The following is a 22,390-nucleotide window of genomic DNA, read 5'->3' on the forward strand; positions in this document are numbered from 1 at the left end:
CATCTCAAATTCACTTCCTCTGTTTTTGTCTCAGGTTTTGCTTCTTTTTCTCCCAGTTTTACTGTGTCATTCTACATTTTTGTTATTCTTCCTCTGTCATATTCCAATAAAATGGCAGTGGGGGCAGTTTTTTCTATCAATTGTTTCCATCTATCAGAAGAAAGAATTTACAATCTTAGGGGAAAAAAACAACTAAAACAAACAACAAAAGATGCTGATAATGATTTCCTACGTACGTACTTTATTTTTGAATTGCTTATTGTTTCTGCCTCTTAGCAAATCAGCAGGTAGACCAGAGGCCCTTGCCTATTATTTGTTTCTTTGTTTGTTTTTTCCCTATAAGTATACCAAATTAAGCCTCTGTCAAGACCTCAGTCTTGTTGTTTCTGTGAAGAAGCATCTGCAAATAAATAACAAGTCTACATAAATTGGTATTTACTTCCAATTTTCACCACAGCTTCTTCTGCATTACATAGAAGACCAGCAAAAATAAAGTGTCTTTACTATTATTTTATATTATAGGGAACACTGAATTATCCTTTTCTATATTTTTATAGGTAATTTACTGAAGGACAACAGTCAAGCAGGTCAGAGAAAGATTTACTACTCCAGCAATTTATAAATATGTTCAGCCAGACTAAAGCAAGCCTTGAACGTTAACTGCAACTAACTTTGAAATTTCACATTAAAATGACAAAAACAAAATATAATGCCAAAACATATGAATGTTCATAAGCAAATCACAGAAGCACTTGTTAATCTACATTTCCAAATATTAATTCCAAGTAAAACAACATCCAATGCTATGGGAAGAGAAGCAGAAGATAGTAGTAGAGACCTGACCTACACAAGAAGTATTTGATTTCTAAAAAATTCGTTAGTGACATTAAAGGAAAAAAAAATAAGTAATTAAATGATTACAGAAGAATCAGTGACATGCTTTGACAAAATGAATGACTTTTCTTGGGAGTCCCGATACATAAAAACAGCTCAGTAGAATGCTGCAATAGAATTCAGATTGGCAAACCAAATGAATTTAAGAATCAGCAACTTTAATAGATGACAGGTTTTTTTATTCAGCTCTAATTTATAAATAGGAATTCTCCCTAGTTTACACTTATATTCTTTCCTTTTTATAAATAACCATTTTTCCCATAGCTGTCTTTCATTCATTGGTTACACTGCACCAAACTTCATCCTAAACGTTTCTCTGATACCTCAGTTCACACACATAATATTAGCTGATAGCAACAAGAAAAAAAGCTACTCAAAAAATAACAAGTAAAATATTCACATCCACTTTTCTTAGTTGCAGCGTAAGACACTAACTTAAGTGTTGTTCCTTCAGCTGTTCTGCAGGATAACTTTTGTTCATGTAACAGTCTAATGAAATCTGGTATGGGAATGGAAATGTTGGACTAGGGGACAAAATCTAAACTACTACCATCACTTATCAGAGCCAACATACAACATGTGCACCCACCGATTAAGAAATGGAAGAGTGAGAAATACTGGTAGATTTTTTAATAATTTTTGAGTGAATTTTTTTAAGAAATTTGAATACTAAGAAATTTGGTGCAAAGAAACTATTACTTTAAAAGCAAGAGGTGATTCCCATTGTTAAAATGCAAGAGATTTGCAGTCATTAAGCTCCAGCAGAAAATAATCTCAAAAAAGGTTTTAAAATCTGAATCTACACATCAAGTACTCCTCTAACAGACGCGCAGCAATTGAAATAGCTCCAACTACTCAGACTCACAAGTTCAACACCATTAACTTAAACCATTTATTTCCTATTAGTCACTACTTTTTCCTCTTTTATAGTAACTGAAACTCACTGTAGGCTTTTTGTATTTGGGAACATCATGTTAAATACAGTTGTAGAGTGATGGTAGGTTCATACAAAAACCTACTAGTCTACCACAAGAAAACAAAATATTCATAGTTTGTGGTAGAATTTAAACAATTTTTAAGGTATATTGCTTGTCATGTTCAAAGTGGTTAACTCACTAATCTGGACATACTGTCAAATTTTTGTAGGAAAAATGTAGAAAGAGAAAGAACATGTGAAATGTTGCTACATTACACATGCACACTTTCCAAAGACAATATTTACCTGCTGATGAACTCTTATTAACGCCATCACCTCACCATTTTAATAACATGAATCTGAATCTCATATTGCTTTGTGCTAATACATTAATTGAAGCTCTATTAGCATGAGCATATGAAGCATAAATTACTTTTCATTACTAAGTGAACTACATGAAACTCACAGAATATATAATGTAGCTGAAAATTGTTTTTCAAAGAACAGCTAGTAATTTGGAATATCCTTTTTTTGCCATAGAGATATTGGTTAAAAAAGATTCTCTGCCATGAAATGTTAGGCAAGTCAGAGTTAAGTTTTGTTCAAAGATGCATGCAGACTAGTGACAGATGCATGCAGACCACTAGTGACAGACAAAGCACTTCTAATTTCACTACAATTTTTTAAAACACATTAATAAATTTCTGAAAATGAAAGCATGTTTCATTAATGCCTATTAATTCAAACCATAGTTCAGTTTTCAACGTATCTGCTAAGCAACAATTTGCTTCTTCCAGCCATGTAAAAATTTACACCATCATCTACGATCTACAGCACAACTGTTCCCTTTATTTAAAAATGCATATTCATCAAATATTTATGATTCGTTAGGTCTTCTATTTAAATTACCAAAACAAATTCTATCACTGTCTCAAATAGATACGATTGTTAAGTGGCATAAAAATGCTACTAGAGATCTCTTCGTTTACAACAGTGAATACTAGGGTCTCTCCACCACCAAGTAGGAGTAAAATAAAAATATTATTCAAGTACTTTAATGTCTATTACATCAACCTTTGACAGATTTCTCTAATCATATACTACGGCACTATTATATTCAGAAATATCAAAATATATATGTACATATGAAGATATATTGATGGGAACACTAATCATGCTGTTATAACAAAAATATTTGAAAAAGAAGAATATTAAGATAAGAACGAAGTTCACATTCGGCAACAATCCATTTCAAGAAATATTCATCTAGAAAGATCTAATGAAAAGCAGCGTAACATACAGGTAATAGGATTTTAGAATGAAGTTAAAATCATAAATCTCTATACTTGACTGAGTGGAAAGTGACAGATGAGAACTAAAAAACATTTGCTGAAATATTACAAGGTCCTTATTCAATTTTAAATACAGTCTTAAACTGTACAGTACTCAAAGGAATAATTACTTGAAGTAATAAGCATTCAAAGCAGAAAATACAAAAAGTGAAAAAAAAGTCCTTTAACTTTTCTTGGTGTGGAATGAAAATCTACTTTGTAACTCTGAATTACACTCTAATCATACTGAGAGTTTTTCAATTTATAAATGCACACTGCAAGTTCTTACAAATTTATTTCTGTGTGAATTATGCACGTTAAAGAGTTAAAAGGAAGATTTCAATCACATACTACATCCACTCACGTTATCATAGAAATCATAGAAGCTATTATCATATTGGAATAATGCAATAATATTCCTATTTCAATAATGCTTATATATAAATGTTAAAGTGACATCTACAAAGAAAATTAGTGTGTTAACACATAGGAAAATTAATGAGATAAAAGACATTACAATACATTTTAAGAAGTATTAGCCCTTAATATTGGTATAGAAAGTAATCTACAAAGAAATCTTATGTCCACATACAATAAGAAAATAACATTTTAATGTATTTTAATTGAAATAATATTTTAATTTATATTTTATATTTCTAAATGTAAGGGTAAACGGAAAATCAAAATTTAACTATAAACATCTCTTCATGAGTTAAATTCATTAACCTATGAGTGAGCTATATCAAATTGAGTAAATTTGAATCCATCTTTCATTCATTGTAAGACATTACAAGCACATGAATTACTTCAAGTGGCAATCAATTATAGGGCAATTAATAATATATCAGAACATGTACTGTTCTTGTTAAAAATTAACCAAAACTTTGCGATATTTTATTTCTTCCCAGAGTTCCAATTTCTGTAACGCATGCATACCAGAAATACAGAACCCACCAGAGTATTCAATACATACCTAATTATCACCATATATTTTGAATGTTTAGCATTGTATTATACTCTAAAATCACATATAAACAAAATAATTTTCCCAAATTAATCTGCATATCCCCTTAAGGAACATACTGCACTTACATCATTCCTTTTCCCACTCAGAGGGGATCTGTACTTGAGGAGAAATTTAACTGATGAACAGAAACAATTAATTATTCGCAGATTACTGTCTGCTTTAGATAAGGAAAGTCTACCAAATATTTCTCAAATCTAATAATGCTGAGGTCTTATTTATCTCCTAAATCATACAAGAAAAATGAATATCACTTCATATATTTCAGATTCATCTTTATTCAAACTCAGTCTGGTAAATAAGAATAACTGAAACCATGTGTTTTTTTAAAGAATGAAATAAAGATCATAATTAGTAAGTATTATTTACTAAGTAGAAAAACATTTCCAAAATCAGAACTATTTTATGACCTTCTTTCCTTCATTTCTAGTAGTTCGGAAGCACATATAACGTGATACTTACGCTAGCAAATACACAAACTGCAGTACTAGATAGGAATTCTATCCAGTTTACCAATCTGGACAACCAAAAGTACAATGGGATGCCACATGGTCAACAGCAGGCCATCGAAGGCCTTACTAAAGTCAATTTGTAACATAACAAGATATCAAAATCTAAAATTGTAATCTTGATAGGCACAGGTCTATATGAAGACAAAACCTCTAGGAGTTACTTATGCAGACTCCTTTGGTCAACTTATATAAAGTCTGTATGACAGCCCCGCCACCACTCACCACAAGTGAAAGGGGCCTCTTCCACGAGACAACACCGATCAGTCCTGACAGCAGCACCTGCAATGGAGAGAGCAGAGTCACCAGAGACATGGGTTTTATACCAAAAACAATTATAATAGTAGGTACTAAGTTGAATTTCAGTCATGACATGTTTCTAGAGTGTCGGAAACAATCTGCTAAAAATATAATGCTTTCATTTTATTCCGAGTAAGAATTAAACAAGAACTGTTAATCTGTTTTTCAATACAGCTGCCAGATCCAATTAGTTCTGATCAGAATACAATAGGCCTTCAAACACGCTCTCCCCAAATCCCAAATGTTATCAACACTAACAGAGGAAAAATGTTTAGGGTAAATTTTCATGTGGACTCTCAGTATCTGCAAAAATCAGGTCAGAGAAACACAGAAGAAGGGGAATCAAGATGTGGCAATCATTAATTTTGTTACTGTTTCTACACAGCTACAAGTAAACACAGAAAGAGTAAAGTACAACAGGGGTGGGGAAAAAAAGGCATCAGAAAATATTTCCATTAGGACATTTAATTAAAAAAAGAATAAACTTGAATGCTGAAAATTATTAAAACCCAGGGAATACATTATGTGTTTAATTCATGATGCTGCAGTATCATTTGCCATGTCTGACTAACAGTAACTCTTAACTAAGCTGCTATAATCATTATGAAATCTTCCTGCAATTGCTTGGAATAAGCTATAGTATCATTACTGCTCTCTACAGACCTTTGATATTCAAAGGGGTAAAAGACCAGGAGCTAATAAACACTCTTTCCCATGACATTATTTGAAGCTGCTTGAAAATCAAATGTCAGAAAGTCACCACTTTCACTGTATCATGCTTTACTAGCAATCCTTCATGTACAACAACAGTAAGGCATAATAATTAAAAAACCATCTGTATTTATCATTTAGAGAAACAATGTTATACACTCTTGCTGGTAAATCAGGCTTGAAATATTGTGACTGCTGGTGGTTGGTGTGAATATGGAAGGAAGATCTACTGGTATACAGAGAAGGTGGGTGGTGGAGTGCCCAGTTTAAGCTTTCACTGTCTGGTCTGTGGGCATTCGTATTGTAACATATTTCACACAACTTGATGAAATCCACAGCTACTGCAGTTGAAAATATTATTCAGGAAGACATGTTGGAAGCTGCATCTTTTCATATTTAGCAGCTATGGAAAAACCACAGATAAGGTTTCATAGTAAGACTACAATGTTAGTTCTGAATCCAAGTACAAATGGAACTGGTGAGAAGAAAAAGAAAGAATAACAAAAAGCAAGCCAAAAACAGGATGCGGATATCTAATGACTCTGCAAATGGTTTATACACACAAACATGCACACAAACACTCTACAGCATTTCTTACGGCATCATAGCCATGCACCAGCTTCATAATTCCAGATGCTGGCCAACGCAGAGAAAATGAGAGTTTCATTTTTTTAGTTAATTTAATTTGCTTGCACAGACACATTTGCCTATGATTGCTGCATGGCAACTGTCTCTGGGCTGATAATCACATAACATGAAGCTGCATTCAAGAAGGTAGAATGACAGGGTTATACAGCTTTACTTAAAGCTAGCCAGCAGAATGCTCTTAAATAAATGGAATGGCTGAAACTGTGGGGTTATTACAGAAAATCCTTCAGGAAAAACAACAAAAAACTCTTCCAAAATAGACTATGTGTTGATACATAAAATACTATCAGTATGTCTCAGTCGCCAAGTTGTGTTAGAGTCAAAGTGTTTTAGTACAACACCTGCAACCAGCAAATCCTCTTTCATTTGCCATGTAACCTCCCTTCTGCAAGTTACACCTCTCCTCCTCAAAATACTTGAGGCACCATGCATCCCTAAAGCAGCAAAGGAGCCAGTCCCTTCTGTTCAGTTTTGACCATCACCAATGCCTTGCAAGAAGAAAGACTTAAATGTGGTTTTGCTATAAAAAAAAGAGCTTGCTGGTACTCACCCTACTGCTAGCCATGCAAAAGGTCAAGCACAGTAAATTGGTGCATTCTCAATATAAACTGGTGGTAGACACGAAATATCTGTGCTGTACCTTTGTCATTATTATTGCCATTTTAAGAGTTCACATGAACAATACTGTGAGGTGATTTTCCAAACCCCATCAGCCCCCATTATCATTGTGGTTACCCATCAGTTTTATTGTGCTTTGGGATGTAGTTTTCTGCAGTGGCATCTTTAAGCTGCCATATACACAGCTGAGTAATCAGGAAAAAAGCATGCTGGGAACATTACACACCAACACTTAACTAGAATATGTCAAGTGACTATTACAACAGAAATCTAACAGTGATTTCCCTTGGTCTTGCCCACAGGATTTAAAAATAACAGTAACAATATTAAAATTTTGTATTCTCTTCATTTTTACTTCCTTTTTTTCTTTTTTACTTCCTATAAATTCAATGCCATTTTTGGGCAAAGTAAACAAAACAACACTTGTTTTATGTATGAAGGTATGAATTATTTGAAAAGTAGCACGTAACTCAGAGATCTAAGAAACCTTACAATCATCATTCGCAGTATCCAATGCTTCTGCCAATAGAAACAGTATGCAGAATTCACACGTGGTTTCACCACATGAAGGGCCGTGAAGCCCAGGTACAAGGTGAGGGAGTTGTTTTACACAAGCATCTAAAAGTCACTTCCTAAATACGTCCATCTCGGCACGGAGATCTATAGATCTTCTAATGTTTTTCAAAAATCAATACATTGTATGTATACTTTGTGAGTTTTTTCTGTCTTAAAAACTAAACTGCAGTTTGATGACTTAACTACTTGCATATTAAATTTGGCAATGGATTTGATTTCAGAGCCTGACCATAACATTTACCTAATGTCTTGGACCTAACTTCTATCTGCTGAACTACAATGAAAGCGCCCAATCACATTCACAATTATATAACCAAAGCTACTAAAATTTTTGTCCAAATGCGTGCATTTGCCAGCTTTTGCAGAATTCCTAGAGCTGTACATACCTTCTAGTTATAACATTGGTGTTGATTCTTTGAGCAAAAAATAAACAGAATACATCAGTGCTGACTTCTGCAGTATTAGAAATGCTTTAACACTAGGTTTGAATGCCTTTCACCATGCATATAAAAACTCCATTATCATTAATGCTAGTTGTGCTCATGCATAGAGAAAGTGCATTTATTTTAATATGCACGTACAGAGGCAGGACAAACACAGACGGTAAAATTACTTTCCAGTACAGGGATTTCAAATGAGGGATTTAAATTAAAAGGGGAAAAAAACAAAAAAATAAGGCCCTTGATTGTTTTCCAGTATTTTCAGAGTGCTCTGATTTTGAATACAGGACAGATCAGATGATGCAGACTTGTGATATACCTTACACCATCAGTTTTACAAGTCTCCACCTCCATCATGGTTAACTGTACATAATACTTTTCCTAGCACCTCCCTATTAGACATCTTTTTTGAACTACAAAAAAAAGATATATTTACACATACATAAATTCAGTTTAAACCACAATGAACACAGTGAAACACTATCAAGGTTAATTAATGGAACAGTAAAATTACTGATGTTTCAGCATTAATTTGTTTATTAAAACAAATTCTTTTTTGCTAAGTACAACTTGAGATCTTGTAATGCTTTTCCAACATACAGCATATTAGCTACAGCAAACTCAAAGCTCTGTTACCTACCCTTATTTCTGCTTCCTCTTTAAGGATAATACACCAAATGTCAAGTCACCTGCTCCTGTTCAGCAACTGAGTTCCTCGGCTTGTAAACTCTGAACAAATTCTACAGACAATGGATTCAGCTACCATTAAAATAAGCACATATATTGTTCATAAAAATTGGAGGGAACTCCTCCTTAGTCTTCTTCTAAGACACCAGACATAGTAAATAATGGAAACTGTGGTTATCCTTAGCTCCTAAATTGCCTGAATAAGCAGAATCAACAGTTTCTGCATTTCCTTCCAAAGCACAGGACAATATACATTTAACATAGTTTATTTCAACATATTTGAATTGCCATTTTTAGAGAGAGAAAAAAGAGAGATTACAATATTTAAAGAGAGTAACCGTGCTATTAAAAGCACTGTGCACTCCTGCAAGGCTGGTGGAGGGGAAGCCAGTCCCAACTGTGTAAGTGAGTTCTAGTAACAACTGAAATTTAAATGGAAACACTTGTCTAACAAGTTGGGTATAATTGATAAAACAACATCAATCACTTTATTTTGGATAAAAATAGATAGCTTCATACCATAAGCAAATATAAGTGCTTCCAGGTGACTTAAAATAGACAAGGTAGCAACCAAAGTAAATTAAGGCATAACTAAGGAAATTAAAGCATAACTACAGAAGCAGGGCTTAATGGAGTTTCAAAGGAACTAATTAAGGGACAGACACAGTACAACAACTGAGGAGAATATTGAAACAGTAAAGAATGTGGTGTGATTTTTTTCATTCAAAGTGCTCATAAAAAGAAGCTTTACCTACAAACAAATGAAATAGTGTTTTTAAAGCATTAAGCCAAAAATTATGTAGCATTGCACTGGACATAAAGAAAACATTAGGGGTAGCCTAATTTTCCTTTCAAAAATATGAATATGCATAAATTTATTAATAGATTTAATCAATCTTTTAAAATAAAAGGCCTGAAAACTATTTTGAGAAAGGTGCTATGAAAAATAAACATGATTCAACAAAGATGGGGATGGGGCTACAAAACAAAACATATGAGAAACTGCTGAGGGAACTGGAGTTTGTTCTGGAGAAGAGAAGGCTGAAGGTGGACCTTACTGCTTTCTACACCTACCTGAAAGGAGGGTGCAGTGAGGATGTCAGACAGGTGGCAGCGAAATGACCTCAAGCTGTGCCAGGTTTAGATTGGACAGTGGAAAGAATTTCTTCATGGAAAGGATAGATAGGCATTGGAGCCTAGGGGTGCGAGGAAGTCACTATCCCTAGAGGTATTTAGGAGATGTAGGGACATGGTTTAATTACTCAGTAGTGCTAGGGTAAAGGTCAGACTTGATTATCTTATTGGTCATTTCCAACCTAAATTATTCTATAACTCTGTGATTCTAATCTTTGACAAGATTGAATGAAGAACATAAGAGAAATTTCAATTAATTATGTCTGTGATTCCCAATAAATATAACAATAGCCACATGTATATGGTATAGATGTATATGTACACCCTTTCAAAAATGCATGTTTTGTGAACCTAAATGTGAATGTGTACATACAAAAAATCTGTCTGAATGTCTACTCCAGGACCTACCAAAACAATCACTGTCCACACGGGGGATTATCTTTCCCCCAGTATGCAGTCTGAAACTTTCTTTTCAATTCATGCCCATTTGTCTCTTAACCCTTGACGTGCTGCTGTGAAGAACCTGGTATTTAGAAGAATATTAAACATACACAACTACAACAAAAGTCGTAAAAATTTTCATCTCAATTAGATTAAAAAACTAGGTAGTAAAAATACTACTTGTCACACTTGAAGAAAGGCTTAACTTTAATATTTCATAGCAGCAGATTTGTCAAGTTTGTATGCAGAACAGTAACGTAAGAGGTGTCAAAGAAGTGAATACTTATACAAATGAAGAAAAATATATACAGCTGTCAGTCACCTTTAATTGATCTTAATAACATCAAGTCAGATGCAGTTAAGAGACTGTAAGTCACTCCTCCCTGCAGTTTTGGGACTTAACCATTTCTGAAACTCAGATTTCATTTTCTCTTTTTCTTGTAAGACTTCAAGGACATCAAACATCAGTACCAAAATTTCACAGCAAATCTGAAGGTAACATATTGATAGGTATTTAATGTGCTGTACTGGAAGTGGAGCACGAAGAACAAGCTTTCTAAGTTGTAAGTTTCTGTATCATTATCTGCTAACATTCTTCTAACACATAGTAGAATCTTTCTATTTTTTGTTTATTTTCTCTGGAAAATTAGCAGTCTTAAGGTTAAAATATAGTTTTGACTTGGATGCCTCATGCAAAATAAAGATTGTACTGTAAAATGTCATTTTGTTGTCATTCTCCTGACATCCCTTCCATTTTGGAATGGAACTACTCACATTTTGTGTACACCTTTTCAAATAGGCTTACAGGGTGTTAAAGCAAGTTCATTTCATAGGAGAGAAGACTTGAGATGGAATATAACAGCAGTTTCAAAAATATACAAGATAGTTAAAAAGAGAACAAGTGTTGATTGAGAAATAAATGATTTTCATTTGATCCAAAAGGAACTTAAGGTAGATGCTAAAAAGAATTTTCTAATGATTGACACATTTCAATCTTTGCAGAAAGGAGAAGATACGGAATTCCCACCACCAGAATTAATTAACGACCCGAGCAATGAGATACACAAGGCAGACAAAGGGAGAGGGCAGAGCAGTAAGCTGCCTGTTTCACCATCCCTAAGGAGGTCACTATGAGCTTTTCCAATATCAGCACTGTCCAGTGCTTTAGATCTGCAAAGCACCACAGCGATTGTTTCTGTTTGGAAGTGTTTGAAACCACTGACACCTTCCATCTTCTTTCCTCTACAGGAGTACAGATTACTGCAGTTTAATTTTGCCGATTCAATATTCCTGGAAAACTGAAGTTCAATTTTATTTGAACAATTAATTTGTTTTGATGTCCCCAACTCTATTTTGGCCTAGGAGTACCAGGGAAGGACTAAAATCAATGGATAGACTATCTTCAAGATGGCATTTCTGTAAAATCCATAACAGCCCTGAAAATAGGCAGACAATTATTACACAACATGCAAGCATTAAATATTGTGTGAGTAAAGTCACAAATATCTCATTCTCAGACTCTTCAGAAGCAAGAAATTACTATCAGGAGCACTCACTGCAACATCTGCAATCCATTCGTGGAAAGTGATGGTAAGTGAAATTCAAGTTATGGGAGAGAGAACTGAAAGAACACGACTTAGCTAGAGGAGATAGTTATTCCTAAAATTATCTATCAGAAATATTATCCTTTACTTCAATTGCTTGGGAAGCGGCAAAGGTAAAGAAGTTCTCGAAATGAGGGTGGTGAAAATGTATTAACAATTATCAGAAGAAAGTAATCACTTCTATATATTTCTATACGCATAAACATTCATGAAAACTGCAGAAAAAATACAGAAAAGCAGCATGATTTTGGAATGGCCTTTCAAAAAGCCAGCATATATGGTAGATACTGATAAAAATCACAAGATACTGCCACAGTTGCATAATGCTGAAAAAAAACCTCAGTCACAGGCTAAAGCTTCTTTAAAACAGTCAATATAGATAGTTGTGCACTTATGCTAACTCCCTCTTCAACATGCATCTTATCACTAGAATCCAGGCACTACTCTCCTTTAAAGACTACAGTATAATGAGCACAAAGAACACAAATACCACCAGAAGCTACTCAGAAGCAAAAGATCTTTCCAGTGCATGATAAATACAACTAAAACAATAGCAACCAAAAGGCAACAACTTCAGAGCTGCTTTGAGCTAATTTCTGAAAATACTCAATACGTTCCAGACTAACAAATACTGCACCACAGCTTCATCTCATTTACCCACTGTGAACCTAAAACTAATCTAATTCTAATTACCATGGAAACAGGAGCAGAGAAAATCCCTTGGTGGCCCACATGAACAGGACAGTAAGATTACCTATATATTGACACAGCTACCTGAATGCATTCAGAGTAGGCAATTTTGATCACATTTTAAGCTCCAGGGTGGGCTTCATTGTTTCATTTTTGTTTTCCCGCAAAATACACTTTATAACCATTAGAAAGCTGCTTGTTTCACATCTATAGTTTTTTTTTTTTTTTACAGAAGTAAACAACGATTATAAAACTGCAGCACACTCGCTAGCTAATTTGTAGAAAAAGGATTTATCAAAAAATATTTTTTTCCTTCTAAATAAAGAGAAAACCAAGGTCTGGAACCAGACTGACGTATTATGCAGAAGTGTATTTTCTAGTTATGAACATAATGTTTATATGCTCTGTATGTATTGCTCTTCTAAGTGATTCAGATCTGTTACACTCAACTTCATGACAAAATGCAAATCATATTAGAAAACTGTGGACAGGGATTAGGTAAGATATTAAGTACTGAGATTATATGTCAAAGACTCATAACACATCTTAATTCTAATCTGCTTTTTATTAATCATTCACTGAAAACATTGTTGCATTATTTTACATGCCCCATAATATATTTAATGAGTTTACTGTAGACATGCATTGGCATAAGAATATTTAAACTGAAAGGAAACTAAGCAGTTTGCAACCAGTCCTTCATGTTATCAAATTTATTAGATCTATAGACAAATTTGAAGTAAACAAAAGACTGAGGACCTACTTCAATTCATGCCATTTCACAGCTGAAAAGCTTGAAATCAAAATAAATCCGTTGAGATAATATAAGAGAGTACATAAGAAGCTTTTGTGACAACTTCAGTTTTGGACCATCCTTCAAAATGTAAACGAGGATCCCCACAGACCCTGAGCATCTCCATGTTCTAGACTGACTTCCAAATGAATCACAGAGAGCTATTACCAACACTGCCACTACTGCTTCCACCAGTCTCCATATGCCTCATGATTTTCAAAATGAAAGATAAAACAACTAATATTTAAAAAAATATGAGAATGTGAACACTACTCCAGTAACACAAGATTCCATGCTTTTTCCATTACAGTTTCTAAGATATTACCCAGCTATGAGGACTTCACTTCCAGAATTCTCATTTTATGTTTCAGTTAACAAAGAGAATTATGACATCCATTATGCTGCTGTGACAAAGAAAAATATTGTGATAAATTTCTTTAGGCATTCTCCTAATCTGTTTTCACACCAATCTTGACTTGTATCATCAACTCAGTACAGAATATTATTCTAGAAATGTTGTTTTCCAGTAGCATTAGGAAAACACTAATCAGATTTTTGCTGCTGGGCTCTGCCAACAATTATATGAATGAAGACTGAAATTGCTTTAGATAAGTGAAATGAGAAGATGGCTCTTTCAATTACTGACACAGTTCCTCAAGGGATGAAACCTGAGGTGCATTGTAAAGCAATCTAAACATCAAGAATAAAAGTATTTTCTTTGCCTCATGCTCAGAAGATGTCCAAATGCGGACAAACTTGCTACTGCACATCTCTGGCACACATTAATCTCCAGACCTCCTGTTGTATAGATTACGTGAACCTGTATTTCTAATCACACTGCCACAAAGTGCATGGTGAAAGGCTAAGCAAAAAGTAAGAAGCCTTGTACTCTAAGAGCATGATTACTGACCAGCCACAGGGCCATCCTTCAGGTGTAATAATAATAACAATAAAAAAATATAATAATGTTAAGGATGAATAGACTCAGACTAGAGATAGAAAGGCACAGTGAAAATATCAAATGGTTGTATTAGATGACACCAGCTCTTTACCTTGCCTACACACTTGTCACAACTCCAATGAAAACTGTATGCAGTCCATCTATTGCATTTTCTAAAACACCCTTCTGAGGCATCCATAACCACGACAGACTGGTAGTCATCACATCCAAAAACATACTGCATGCCAAAAAAAAGAAAGGACGGATGAGTTAATATAAGCACAGGTTTGATGCTACGATGTCTTCCGAACACTCTGACATCTCAAGGGTTATAAAGACAGATTTCATGGCTTTTACATTACATCTAACTAGCTGCATATATTTTTTTGTTTGTTTGTCTCTAAGGATGTCACGATTTTAGAAGGTCTAATCTTGTGAATTTATTACTGTTAATTAGCAGAGTGAGTATAGCTGAATCCTAGCATTTCTCTTGCTTAAATTTAAAACTTCTGTATTTAGAAAAAAGCAACTATAATTGCTTCTTAATTAAGTTATATACTAACAACAAGAAATCTTTTTGAGTATCAGGAACTCAACATGCATCTCAAGGTTAAGCTGCTACATAATACAGCAAAGCATGTACCTTCTTCCCTGACAGAATAATAGAGAATCAAATGCAGCATAACATGATTGAAAAATACAAATTCACATTCTCCCCCTGAAGCTGGGAAAACATCTTTATTTTTTGAGTATTATCAATCTCCTTGTGTTTCAAGCCTCTATAGGCAGGCTAACTACTCAAGCTGAATAGCTCTGTTTTTAAGGATTAATTCAAAGCTACAGAGTATGTAAACCAATGGTTTAGAGCCTCATGCTCAATATTTACTAACAGTTCTCCGTCAGCAGCACTTCAGCTCTCACCTCCATATGCTGCCTAATATGCCTCAAATACCACCTGAAGACAGTAATTAAAAGCTGGTAGGGACCGCTCCAGCGGCCTAACTGCTGAGACACTGCCCAATTGTCTCAACTGCTGCACTGCTTGCTGTGCTCTTGAAAGGCCTGGGCACAGTCCAGTCTGAAAAAAAACACGGACACCTCTGCCTCAAACTGAGCTTTGTAGACTTTACACAGCAAACTTCACAGGGTAATGGAATCGAGTATCTGGAGGTGCAGATTTCAACTCCCATGTTCCATAAGCCCCTTGCAAACACACACACTCAGCAAAATGCTTGTGAGAAAGGCTTCATTATTTCTCTCCTGATTTCTAGAGATGTTTTAGGAAATGCAGTGAGATTACCCTCACCTCCCATTAATTGGTTGAAGATCAAAACTTCAATCTTTCAATTCAGTTTTTCCTCAGAACACCCTGCAAGCTGCCTACACCTCCTCTATTTGGCAGGTTCCTTTTCAACTCCACAGAAATGGTCTCCTGGAATACACCAACTCCAACCTGCAGTTTTATTTCATCTTCCTTTTCAAAGCAGCCTCACTGAAAATATTTTTCATTTTCCCTTTCTACTTTTTATTCCTCCCTCCTCTGTACGTGTGCATATGGAAATACTGAGATAGAAACCAGAAACACAATACTCTCAGTGCATTACATTAATATTACCTGTTTTAAAGTGTCATAATGAGCTATATATTTCAAATATACTAACACATTTATGTTTACAATATAGGTATAGATGCATATAAGCAATAGTAATTACCTGTAACCTTTAGAAAAGAAGGTCAGTAATAAAATCTGTGTTTCACAGTCACACGTGTGCTCTCCAGCACAACTGTGTACATAGCTAGACTGTTTCTTCCAGATGTACTAATCAAGAAAGATGAGAAGGGACAAATTTAGCGGCTCTTTAAATGAGACCTTTACATTTTATAAAGTTTTCTGTGACTGGTCAATCTTTAAGGTTTTTGGTTTTCCTGTCCACCCCTCCCTATTACTGTAAATAAGGCTTCTGAGTACAGGACACGTAGCACACAGGGGCGTTCTGGAGATTCACGCTGCAGACCTGTCACAGCAATCCTCAGGTACAGCCCATAGAAGGCACCTGCCCTCTGCCAGAATGCAGAGGCTTGCACTGGAGGCAGTGAAATTAATTTCAGAAATGATAAAAAGATCAGCTTAAAATTTTGTGCCATCTGAAGCCCTCGTCTTTTATTAAGCAGAGCAGCAAAATGAATTCCAGACACAGTCTTTCAGCTCATGCAAGAATCCACGGAATATTTCATTACTTATTATTTAATTGTTTTTCTGAAGGCAAAGTAAATGCATTTTCAATTAAAATTGCAAGGAACAGAAACATCAGTTTGTCATTTTGAAAAATTCCATGCTAAAAATAGCACGTGACCCAATATCAGGCTTATCAAATATGAAAAACTGTGCTGTAAAAATACACACACACAAAAAAAAAGGCTTCACTAGAAGCAAATCTTTATTTTTAATTAATCTAATCTGCACAATCCAACAGCAATCCAAGTTATTCTGGTTTTCTGCTTACTTTTTACTGACGGTACTGGAAAACTATCTAGTATATTAGTCCTTGCTTTACAAAGTAAGAATATTCCTTTTCCATAGACTACAATTCCAAGTTTCACGTTACCTCACTGATATGAAATGTTCGTGGCACTGACACCTTTACAGAAAGGCACAGGTTTGACTGGGTACCTCTATACTAAGAATGTTTCTCACCATCTACTCCCAAATCAAACCCTATCTCAAACAGCCTCCAGCTCAGACAAGATCAAGAAGCACTTTCCCCACCTGGGTTTCTCCACTCTGGGTGCCCGAGAATGGAAATGCAGGTGTACCTGGATGCTCAGAGGCCAGCACAGCAGGGCATAGCACGGCACCTCCTGCCATAGCCTGTCTGTAGCAAGCTGTGAACAAAATGCTCATAACAAAGTCAAACAACCTGAAGAATAATGTAATGCATTTAGAACAAATGCTTTCAAGTATTCCATTCTTAGTTCTGATTAATTATTATTTAAGACTTTAAATACATTATTTTAGGCATGCTAGATACAAAGCACAAGAAGTCTATTGTGTGACTACCCTTGTGACTTTTATGAAAATCTATTTCAGATCGGAAAGAAACAACAAAGAACTTGGAAGTAGAACAGCGTATCATTCCAACAACAGAGTCAAACCACCCCTGAAGATCAACAATGTCACCACAAGAAAAATGAGCTATGGCATTCTGATTTGTGATGAAAGCCATTGAGCTCATTGAGGAGAATGCACATTATTGGAAAAATCTAGCTGAGGGTTGTTTTCGCATCAAGCTCTTTGGTAGCGTGCTGACATGCACTTAGAGCTCAGAACACCAGAACTACTCTGCAAAAGTTTTGCTGTCTTCTGGTGAAATCTGATATATGACATGCTACCAAAACTCAAGCCAAATATTACAAAAGAATGAAAAAACAGCAGCAATTAACAACAACAACAACAAAAAAAAAAAACAAATCCAAGTCTAATTCTGATATATAGGCTTTTTAGATGTCAGCAACAGATTTCATCAGCATGCAACACAGTATTTCAGTCATTTTAATTAAGTAGAGTATTTGGGCAATGCTAGCTCAAGCACTGAATAAAGCATAACCTCCCAAAAATCAAAACCCACTGCCAGTCTGTGTATAAGAAGGGAGTGGGGAAAAGGAAAATCCTAGAAACAGAGTTCTTTTTATTGTCCATTTTTACTCTAGAACAGATTCAAACTGATTTGACACACAGCACCACATTTTAACAGAAACTTATGATTTATCATAAGCTATACCAAAACACTGGGGCACTGAATCATTACAAACAGAAACTCTTCAAGCACAGCTCTGAAGCCATATCGATCATCAAGCATGGGGAGATGAACAGTATGTAGAATGTGTCATCTTCCCACTCACAGTGCCAGTACCCACCAGCTCCCACCATGGCACCTCTACTCATCCCAATATCACTGCGTTACACTCTCCATCCCCTCCTGCCACTGACATCTGAGCAGAGGGGTGCAGAGCCAGTGTTAAGGGCAAGACTGGATGGTCTTCTAACACAGGAGTGAGCCACACTAGTCAGGGAAGTGTGTACCACCCTTGACCCCATATTGCCCTCCCTGCACCAAAAGCTCTCTGCCATCTGTGGGATCCACAGACTGAAAGTCAGACCATCAGAGAGCCTCTTCCTGTGCAGCCTTTTGAGCTGGGGCTGCACAGGGATGCCATGTTCCAATACACAGAGCTCAGCATGTGATCCATTGCCACATTACCTGTTGACTGGCTGATCCTTAACATCATCAGCTGCTGTGGATGGGAGGCCTGGGGGCTGCAGGGCCTTGAAGACGAGGACATTCTCGGGAGGCAGAAGGACAGCCCTGCATCTGCATCCCCAGAGGACCATCACCCCTAGAGCCATACCCTCCAACAGCTCTTCTGAAGGTCCTGACATGGAGGAGCTCCCCAGCACATCCAGTGGGGTCTTTCACAGGGTGAGCTCCCTGCTGCACTCAATCCCTGAGGAAAGGGAGCAGCCCCACGAGGAGTGAGGATAGGATGGAGCAGGTTCCAGTACCCAGGGCTGCAGCTGCAGATATTCTGCTCCCAGCCAACAAGGGAAGTGCTCCTCTTGGGGTCCCCAGCACCCCAAGAAGAGGAGGGCCAGCAGTGCCCAGGATGCTCCCCAGCTCTACCAGGGTTGAGCTCCATAACCTCTACCAGGGCTTTCATTCATTAAAAAAAAATAAATTATCTTAAAACAACAATTATTCCATAGACAAGGTCTCATTCCTACCCAAACGAGCTGTTGTAGCCATGTGCATACTGCTGGTCCCTCGAGGTACTAAAAGACATGTAGTTGGGGCACTTGAGGACATGATTCACTGGTAAACCTGGCTAGATTAACAGTTGGACTTAATAACCTTGGAGATCTTTTCCAACCCAAATGATTCTGATTCTGTATACCAGCGAAGCACAGATCTGAATATACTGCATGTACAGACACACAGCAGTTACTGCATCTAACAACATATAAAAATATACTGATCCTGTCAATATATGACGCTCACCTTGAGTCACTTCAAATTCTTTGCATAAAATTATTTGCTAAGACTTGAGTAGCACAGCACAGCAGCCTCTCCATGTCCTGGTTTCAGCCCAGGCAGCTCTGGCTGCACACTGGTGGGGAAGAGCTGCCACCATGATGGCATATGGCAGGGAGTGACTGCAGGATGGGCTGGGCTGTGTGTGGCACTGCCTCGTGCTGCAGGGTGGACATGCCTGCATTAGGCTGATCAGCATTACATCCTCATTGTATTATAAAACACTTCAATTCAGCTTACTTAAGCATCACAAGGAAATTCTTGCATATCTTATTTACAACCTGCATATTATTCAGAAGGGTAATAAATTCTTCTGGAGAAAGAAAATCCTCAGTGTGTACATGCCATAATCACAATGAAATCAACAGCTTTAAGAACTCTCTTTTCCACCCTGTAAATTTTTTGCCTTAATGAAGCAACACCTGAGTCATTGTAATAGTGATTCAGAGAGACTAGGAACAGAATTGATTGAGGTTGGATTAAGATGGCTTCATTTACCTTTTCTCAGTTCCCTGTTCTAATAATGTGACTTTTTAACTCTCTTGAGAACACAATGACAGATATTTTAAAACACCTTCTTAAACATCTCCTGAGAAATCACGATAACTTCACATAACACAAAATGGATTAAGCTAAAAAGTGACTGATTTCCAACTTCTTCACATGCTACCAAATCCCCACGTTCTAACAAATTCCAAAAGGCCAGTGGTAAATAAAGGAATGAGTATATAGCACATTGAATTCTATTACATTTCAGTGACTGGAGAGCCTCCTTTGTTTATTCTACTTGTCTCTGATGACCTGAATAAAAAAAAAAAAAACCCAACAACTTCTGAAGTCACCATCCCAGTACAATTCCCACATTCAGTGTCCCTATTGCAGTTTTTTAAAAACATTTTACTCATCAGAACAAGCTAAAATGAAAATAAGAAAGGCTAACAGTTATTTGCAAGGAATACAGCACCACTGAATTTCACATGCATAGACATTCAGCATACAAACATTCATGAAATTCATAGAAATTTTGATAAATAATCAAGCCAAGGCAGGAATGCACGATTCCTGGATTTTTAACAGGACTCCAACACCTTTAACTTGTATTTCAAAAGTAGCTTTGACTTTCAGACTCCAAAATCAGATGCTTTTAAAAATGAGCTCTCCAATCAAAAATGTAACAGGATGGTACTTGGTTTTCCAGGAGACAAGCATCAGCTGTCTTTTCAAAACATGTGCTTCCTTTTAATAAGGTCAAGTTTATAATAGAAAGGGGTGGTAACCTGCCACCAAAAATCTGTTTCTAAAAGTATCTTCTCACTAGAGGAAGAAAAAAAAAGAAAAATCCTATTGAGAGTTACCACCTCAGAAGAGAAATCTTTAACATAAAGCTGCAGAATGCTGAGATGAACCTCTGCAGATGTGCTCTGTCCAGCATATCTTCACACACAGTGATAAAGCTGATGGGAAAGCAATGACACCAATGGTCACCCTGACAAAGACTTCAGTACCAAAAGCACCAAATAGATAAAATTTGCCTTTCCAGACTTTGGGCTGTACCGAAGCTCACTGCCTAACTGCTAAGTGAAATTTACATGCTGAGTTGACCTCAAACTCCTAGCTTGCAGCTATCTTGAAGAAAAACAGCCTTAGTACTCCAGTGCTATCAACAAACTATTCACCCAAGCTTGCAGCTATCAACTTCTAGGAACACAACCTGTGTGTAGCAGTCCAAGGAGAATCTGGACAGTGGGAATATCAGATAATGACATCTTAACTAGAAAAAAGATTCCCTACAGGGTAACCTGTAACACATTACACCCTACATTGTATTACAGAAAACAAAATGCAGCAAAAGCAAAGGAAATGCAGATCTGTGGCAATTTAAAAACAAAACTAGCAGATTTGGGTTTTTGTTTAAAAAACCAACAATAAAACAATGAAGTTATCAAGCATGCTAGTGAAAAGGATGGGGAATGGCATACTGAAAAAGAGTAGTCAGTAAATAATATTATTTCAAAAAGTTATTGAAAAATGTTAAAGCTACACCAATAGTAACTACAATGTTTTACAATCTGTACTATTTCTCTTCCATTATTAAATACAGGAAAACATGAGATGACTAATATCCTGTAACTTTCACAACTTACATTTCAGTGAGGTTTTCTAAACATAGTAGCCAGCAGATCCTAACTCAAAATAGACTTGATACATCCAAAATTACACACGCATGGTCTAGGCTGGAATTCAGAGATAAAACTTTCCTAGACTCTCACATGCTCTAGCATAATCTGAAATTGGCCAATCTCTGACACTCATAACACACACACAAGAACTTCAAACACACTGTGTATGTGCAGTATGTATACATAAAGATGCCATTCCTATAGGTTAGAAATTAATGAGTTGCAGCCATACTGTTACATCCAGTGCACAGACAGCAGAAGTGAAAATGAAGTCTATGCAACCAGTATCTTTTGCCCCTTTTTTTTGGCCTCCTTTTTCATCTACTTGACTTAGACAGTTCAAAATAGGCTTGGAATGCAAACAAGTAGACAGACTGTGTGTGTGTGTGTGGGGGGGGGGGGGGTAAGGGAAGCAGAATAAACTGAGCATGAAAAGTAAAAATAAAGGGATTTGTCAACAAATGAACCAGAAGTACAAATCAAATGGATCTCATGCAAACTAAGGGGAAATGAAGACCGGAGGTTTAAGAGAGTGCTTGCAAATGAGAAGCAGAAAACGTATGCAATTTTAAGGCTAAAGGAGACAGGACAGGACAGAAAGTTGAAAGGGTAAAAGCCTGAACTCACCAGAACACGTCTTCTTGCAGTTCACCTCCAAAGCTCCAAATTCCCAGGTTGCACTACTCCTCCCATGTCCACAGTTCTCTCTCCCATTTACCAACATAAGTACATCATCAGCCTTATAAGCTTCCATGTCTACTGTATTACTTTTTGGTTAAGTGGAAGAGAGACAGAAAATAGTGCAAAACAATTTCAGTCCCACTGATGAATGCATCAGTGACAAGATATTTCCTTCTTATTTTTTGT

General features: G+C 36.2%; 1 protein-coding gene across 1 annotated transcript in view; it reads right to left on the minus strand.

Annotated features, from left to right (window-relative positions):
- Window positions 1–22,390, minus strand: part of ENTREP2 (endosomal transmembrane epsin interactor 2) — a 100,657-nt gene that overhangs the window by 52,104 nt on the left and 26,163 nt on the right. Inside the window, exon 2 of the mRNA XM_065733738.1 lies at window positions 4,900–4,956. The gene's annotated coding sequence lies outside the window, so the exon portion shown is untranslated. The remainder of the gene's footprint in view (window positions 1–4,899; window positions 4,957–22,390) is intronic.

This window comes from Cyrtonyx montezumae, unplaced genomic scaffold (genome assembly GCF_038088225.1).
Source record: "Cyrtonyx montezumae isolate F1298 unplaced genomic scaffold, pur_monq_1.0 scaffold_17, whole genome shotgun sequence".
NCBI classification, from domain to species: Eukaryota; Metazoa; Chordata; class Aves; order Galliformes; family Odontophoridae; genus Cyrtonyx; species Cyrtonyx montezumae.